Source organism: Gossypium arboreum, chromosome 1 (genome assembly GCF_025698485.1).
Source record: "Gossypium arboreum isolate Shixiya-1 chromosome 1, ASM2569848v2, whole genome shotgun sequence".
NCBI lineage: Eukaryota > Viridiplantae > Streptophyta > Magnoliopsida > Malvales > Malvaceae > Gossypium > Gossypium arboreum.
The window spans coordinates 99,543,703-99,551,219 of NC_069070.1; the positions used below are offsets into that span (position 1 = coordinate 99,543,703).

Below are 7,517 nucleotides of genomic sequence, written 5' to 3' on the forward strand. Positions count from 1 at the left end.
ACATTGGTGAATTTAACTAATAAACTGTACCAATTGGCCCAACCAAAAATTCTAGAAATAAATTCATGGATAGATATATGAGTCTAAATTAAGGGAAAATTTACGGAATCAGTTTCTGAGTTTTGAAACTCGAGATATGATTTTTATGGCGACAGTGACGCAGTTTTCCAGCCTGTCTGGAAATGCCAAATTGGTTGGTACCTTGAGAAGATTTGACCCATTAACCCCTCGTGTCCGACACCGGCGACGGTCACGGGTTCGGGGTGTTACACTGGTAGTGTGAATGTAGAAAACCTGTGTTTAAGGACTCAGTTAGTGATTTAGATGTTAAAAACTAAAACTTAAAGAAATCAGCACTGTTAGTGCTCAAGTTGCCTCCCTAGAAGCGCTTACTTATAGTCTAAGCTTGACTTACATCAATTTCGTGTGATTACGGTGGATTAAGGAGTTGAAACTCCTCACCTCTGCTATCAATTTTATCAAAATAAGGTTTGAGTCGAGTATTATTTACCTTAAAAGTCCCAAATACAGTATGTGTTACCTCGACTGTACCATATGGGAAGATGTTCATTATCGTGAAGAGAGTTGCTCTATTTGTATTGTGCTCTAGAGTATCAATTTGGGGTTCATTTTCATCTAACAATACTTTGTCCCCAACTTTAATTTTCTTCGTTTCATCCCTATGTTCATTGTGGTGTCGCTTCAATTTTTCGTGTGCTTTTGGCTTTTCCTTGACAAGTGTTCGCCATTCATCTAGTTCTTCTATCTATAGCCTTTGTTCTTCATAGATGGGTCCTTTTTTGTTACTTGAACAAGGCTCATTTATGCTCGTTAAAGTGTTTCTTACAAAGAAGGTTGCACCACATGATCAGTATTAGTAACACGATTTATACAACCACCCTCAATATTTGATTTGTTACTCGAATTACAAGCTTGAAGAGTGATTGTTTCAACACCCACACGAAGTGTGAGTTCACCTGTACCAACTTCAATAATGGTTCTAGCAGTTGCTAAAAAGAGTCATCCTAAAATCAAAGGTATGTTACTATCCTCTTCCATATCTAAAACAAAAAAGTCTACTAGGTATATAAATTTATCGATTTTAACAAGAACATCTTCAATGATACCCTTAGGAAATCGAATGGTTTTATCAGCCAATTGAGTGCTCATCCTAGTTTGTTTGGGTTTCCCAAGACCTAGTTGTTTAAACATTTTATAAGGCATAACATTAATGCTTGCCCCTAAATCAGCCAATGCATTATTCACGTTCAAACTACCAATCAAACAAGGAATTGTAAAACTCCCTGGATCTTTCAACTTGTTGGGTAGCTTATTCTGTAGAACGACTAAGCAAACTGCATTCAACTCTACATGCGACGACTCATCCAACTTCTGTTTATTTGCTAAAAGCTCCTTTAAAAATTTAACTGCATTTGGCAACTGTGAAAGAGCTTCAATAAATGGTAAGTTGATGTGTAATTTCTTTAATAGTTTAAGGAATTTAACAAATTGTTCATCCGTGTGGTCTTTTCTTGTTGCACTGGGGTATGGCACACGAGGTTTGTACTCTCTACTTACCGGTTTTTGTTTATTGTGGTCCACCTCACCTTTACCTTTACTCGCCACAATTCCTTGCCTTGGTTCTGGTTCAGGTTCGACTAAGCTTTCTTCATCTTGAGCGGTAATCGCATTAAGCTGCTCCCTTAGGTTAAACTCAGTGTTACTTGGTAGGCTACCTTGTGGTCGTTCAGAAATTAGTTTGGCAAGCTGGCCTATTTGAGTTTCGAGCCCTTGGATCGACGCTTGTTGATTCTTAAGTGCTGTTTCGGTATTCTAGAAACAAGTCTCTGACACTGAGATAAATTTCGTTAACATCTCCTCAAGGTTTGGCTTCTTTTCCTGCTGGTAAGGTGGTTGTTGAAAACTTGGGGGATGTTGTGGCCTTTGATTTCTTTGACCACCCCATGAGAAATTGGGATGGTTCCTCCAACCTGTATTATAAGTGTTACTATATGGGTTATTTTGAGGTTTAGAATTATTATTACTCATATATTGAACTTGTTCCTCCTCGGTGCTAAGGTTGAAGGATTGATATTCTGTGTACGCTCCTCCTACATGTGAATCACACCTCATAACTAGATGTACCTGAGTAGAACTATATAAACCGCCAATCTTTTTATTTAAAAGTTCTACCTGGTTAGATAACATAGTAACTGCATCGAGGTTGAAAACATCAGCTACTTTTGTCGGCTTTGTTCTCATGACTTGCCACTGATAGTTATTCAGTGACATCTCTTCAATAAATTCATAAGCCTCTTCAGGTGTTTTATTATTGATAGTCCCACCAGCAGCTGCGTCAATCATCTGTCTAGTCGAAGGATTCAGGCCATTGTGAAAAGTTTGAACTTGTAGCCAGAGTGGTAACCCATGGTGAGGGCGCCTTCTCAATAGATCCTTGTATCTCTCCCATGTATCATAGAGTGTTTCTAGATCCATCTGCACAAAAGAAGAGATATCCTTCCTCTATGTCATGGAGGCTTCGCCTAATTTCTCTTCGATTTCTACGAGCTATGTGTTCTATCTTACTATCAAAAAGTAATGGTCCCGATGGGTTTCTTCTAGTCATAAACTATAAAAACCTGCCAGAAGGAAAAAGAAAATTTAGTAACAAAAATCAAAATAAAATTTAAATTGCAATAAAATAAATGTCTAAAGTAATAAAAATTAAGTGTTCCTAATATCTTAGTTCCACGGCAATAGCTCCAAAAACTTGATTGATGTAAATCACGATAAGTTTTAAATTTATGATTGATCGTATTTGAAAACTAAGCATTATCACGATGAAGGCAAGCGCACCTATCGAACAAAGAGTATAGTTTATAGCAAGACACAATGTCGAACCCACAAGAACTAAAAGTACTAGTATTAACTATCATTTTATTATCTAGCCTAAAAATAAAGGGTTTTTTTTATCTAAATTAATTAACTAAACTAAGAATGCATGAGAAAGAAAATTGGGGAAATATTTTGGGAGAAAAACTAATTGATTTGGATAATACCCAAGGACAAATCCACCTAAACTTCACTTGTTATTTGACTCAATCGATTATTTATTCACTTGACTTGATCCGTAGAAATCCCTAAGTTATATTATTATCTCTTTCGAGACTAACAACGTCTAACCCTAGGTTGATTAATTGAAATCTCTTTCTAATTAAAACCCCTAGTGTTGCATTAACTCGATCTATGGATTCCCTTATTAGGTTTCACCCTAATCCGGCAAAATTATGCTGCCCTATGTCTAGGGGTGTAATCAACTCCGCTTAATTATTCTAGATCTACTCTTAGATAGGGTGTGACAGCCCAAAATTGACCCTAGTCGGGAAGTGGTTTCGGGACCGCTAAACCGAGTCACCGAAATGTTTGAACGTAATATTTATTGTCTAGAATATGTAATTATGAATGTGTAAAAATTTCAAGCTTCGATTTAGCCGATAGCATGTGAATTCAGTTAGTAGGACTTGTGTGACACTTTTGAAAAGTGATAGGCTAATCTATAAGGACCTAATAGTGCATGTAGTCAAAGGGGAGGACTTGCATGTCAAATTCCCCCCCCTAATAGTTAGTGGCCGGCCATGACAAGAGATTATGGGTAAAAACATGTCATAAAACATGTTGGGACAATGGTGTATGTAAGAAAAAAATAAAATAGTGAGCATGGGAATTTAATAATGAAAGGGAACAAAAAAAAAAGAGAAAAAAATGGTCTCATGCATGCCCATTGCCGTGAGTGTGGAGAAGGAAAGAAGAATTTTTGTTCATCATTTTTCATTTCCTTTGGGCTGAAAATTCTAAGGAAAAAGGAAGGAATTCTTGTTTCATGTTGGTTTGGAAGAGGTTTAGGAGGAGGTTTGGCCATACTTGTACCTAGATTAAGGTAAGTTTGATGTTTTGCCATGAGATTCATGTATATTTTAGTTGCTAGCTTGATGTTCTTGTTAGCCCATGGTTCAAATCTTTGTTATGTCATGGGAATGAAATTCGGCCAAAGTGAATATGGTGTTAATGCCATTGCATGCTAAATATCAAGCTTGATAATGATTCATGTGATGGTGGATTGAGGATTCTTAGATTTTCTTTTAGCATTTTTGAATGAGATACTAAGTTCTTTGTTTAACCATGACCAAATTGAAACGGTATGGTGTTGTGGTATTCGGCCATGTTATATCCATAAGTATGATTCATGCATGTTGCATGGTAAGTAAGATTTAAGCTTTGGATATGTGTGTATATTTGGATATAAGCCACTTGAGAATTCGCCATTGCACCTACATGAATATATGTTTGCACATGATGAATTGGTATGACATGTATGCTATTTTAAGGTGTCTATTTGCTTGTGATGTTGTTTGGTTATGAAATAAATGAGAGATGTGTATAGAACTACAATATGTAATGCGTTAATTAGGAAAATGTATGCTGTTTTTTTTGTGTAGTATTAAGTGTAAAATTGGCCTCCACATAGACATGCATATTCGGCCAAAGGAAGTAGATTGGTGTGCATGTATTCGGTTAGAGGCAACCATATTGAAGCCTTATCTTGGCTTAGATTGTTGACCAAATGGGTAATAAGTGAGGATGGTTGCGAATATACAAACATACATATGCATGTGTAATTGAATTATGAATGTTTAGCAAGAGGGTTAAACTAGTTGATTTATTGATTAAGCTCAAGGAGTTAAAGAAGGAGAATCAAGCAAGGGAAAGACGAAGGTCATCGAGTAGCCGACTTGGACTGCTTTTACCCAACACAAGGTAAGTCATTAAGCATATATTTGGTGTTGATTTAAATGATCAATATATATATGCAAATGTGTTTAAATGAGTTGGTGTGTAATTGGAAATGTATGTGTATGGAATGATGCCATTGTTGAATGTATAAAGGCAGCAAAATACATAAGGTATTGGTCTCGGCACTAAGTGTGCGGGTATAAATGGACACGGTGACAAGATTGGCACTAAGTGTGCGGGTTTAAAATTGTACAGCACTAAGTGTGCGAGTTTGATTATATAGCACTAAGTGTGCGAGTTGAATACATATAGCACTAAGTGTGCGGATTCACTATATGCTCTTGCATTACAATTGGCACCGAGTGTGCGACATCATCGAGCTAATCCCTGACAATGGATCGGGTAAGTACCTCGAGCTCATGACGAATAGAAAATATGTTCATGCTCGGGGTTGAATTTGGTAAGCCTTAAATCTATGTGATGATTGAAATTGTATGATTGTGGTGGAAATGAGTTAGTGTGTGAAAATGCCTCAAATATCTTGTTGTGTAGAATATGAAATGTGGATGTATGACTTGGTATGAGATTGGACCGAAAGGTCCGAGGAATTATGGTATAGATTCGATATGGATGAGTACCTAGCCTCGTTTATTGTTTCATGTTGTAGTAACTTTATCGGTGGATTGATGAATGCTTATGACTTCTTGAGTTGTAAACTCACTCGGTGTTTTTTCTTGTCACCCATTTTAGGTCTCTCGGACTCGTATTGTTTGCGTGATCGGGACCGTCGTTGAAATCATCACACCGGCTGAAATCTTGTGGTATTGTTTTTGTTGTTGAAGAACCTTTGGCATGTATAGGCTATTATATTTTGTCGAATTGTGGGTTGTAAACTTTAAGCCATGTGAAAATGGCCTATGTGGTCGTCGAGTGGGATGCTAGAACCTATAGCCACGAGTCTTAGAAACTTTAATTTTGATAAGGTGGCCATAATTTGTGTCATGTATGATGGATGATTAAGGCCAAGGAAAAATTCATGAAATTGGCATAGTCTCTGCGAATCGCTATGACAGACAAAGAAGGAGATGAGATTGAAAAATCACTAAAAATAGTAGAAGTAGAATTAAATAGTGAGTAAATTATGGAACTGAACCTTGATGAATCTATTTTATATGGACGAAACGAAGCGAATCTTGAGAAATATTAAGGTTCTCGTGAGACAGGGCGAAACGGTTTCGGGTCCCCGTCATGACTTTGAAAATTACCATAAATTATCCAGAAAGAATTAGGAGTCATGCCTTATATGTAAAGATTCCATTTTGAGTGTAGTTTCATTAGAAACAAACGGAACCAGTATTAAAGCCCTGTACGGGGAGATATTCAAGTTGTAACGCGAAGGTCGAGCAGTCGGTCCCTGTAACATGGGTGACTTTAACTAATAAACTGTACCAATTGGCCCAACCAAAATTCTAAAATAAATCCATGGATGGGTATATGAGTCTAAATTCAGGAAAATTTATGAAACTAGTTTCCAGTTTTGAAACTCAAGATATGATTTTTAAGGCGACGGTGATGCAGTTTTTCCACCGACCGTAACGTCAAATTGGTTGGTATCTTGAGAGGTTTGGCGTTAACCCCTCGTGTCCGACAATCGGCGTCGGTCACGAGTTAGGGGTGTTACAATTTTATTGGTATCGAGCTATGGTTTAGTCGGTTCTAGGACTACCATAGCGCGTGTGAGTCTAGCTATACATGCCAAATTGTTAGCGCTTAATAATGTGATGACTTCGACGGTTGGAATTTTTGTTTTGATTAGCAATGGAACCCGGGGTAGAGACCCTTGGCGGATGATGTTGAAAGTGTAGCGGCTGCTCTGCGCAAGGGACACCGCCTGTTGAGCCTCGATCATCCGCGAATAATCAAAATGAAGGGCGAAACAAGCCTTCTTCACCATGATGAATGAGTGGGTCGCGTAATATGCCCGAACCAACCCGGCTGTCCAACCATTCCGAATTTAAATACTCCACCCCAAGAGCCCGCAATGCCTCCGATTCTCGATCCCGTGAGGTTTGAGTAAACCACCGTGGACTTGATTAGGAAGCGTGGGGCGAGGAGTTCAAGGCCATAGTTCTTGATGATGCCGAAAAAGCCGAAGTTCGCTCGATAACACCATTAGAGTGTTAGATGAACTGTCATGCACACCGGATGAATGTCTTAAGTGTGCTATATCCTTGTTATGAGACTCACTTACTATTGGTGGAGGACTTTAATTTCCATAGTCCCAAATGAACGAGTTACTTGGGATTTCTTCCAATCCAATTTCAAAGAAATACATTAGTCAACAGTTCATCGATCGAAGCGTAAGGAATTCTTGGAACTCAAGCAAGGCCGGATGATCAGATCTGAATACGAACATGAGTTCGTAAGACTTAGTCGGTATGCTCTGGAGTGTGTGGTGATGAGGTTGCGATGTGCAAAAGATTTGAAGAAGGATTGAATGAAGAGTTAAAGTTACTAGTGGGAATTTTGGAGATAAAGGAGTTCGTGACACTAGTCGAACGAGCCTGCAAGGCGGAAGAACTTGGGAAGGAGAAGAAGAAGGCTGAATTTGAAGCAAGAGATTACCGTAAAAGATCGACGAGTAAAGCTCCGTTCTCGGCTGTAAAGAGGTTCAGGGAGGACACCAAGAAGTCGAGGACGATCATGGGAATTTCCATTAGAGCCCG

At 38.3% G+C, this 7,517-nt stretch overlaps 1 non-coding gene across 1 annotated transcript; it reads left to right on the forward strand.

Annotated features, from left to right (window-relative positions):
- Positions 1-2,422: 2,422 nt before the first annotated feature.
- Positions 2,423-2,529, forward strand: LOC128282519 (small nucleolar RNA R71). Its single transcript, XR_008272815.1, has one exon. It is a non-coding gene; the product is annotated as a small nucleolar RNA R71 (small nucleolar RNA).
- The last annotated feature ends 4,988 nt before the right edge of the window (positions 2,530-7,517 follow it).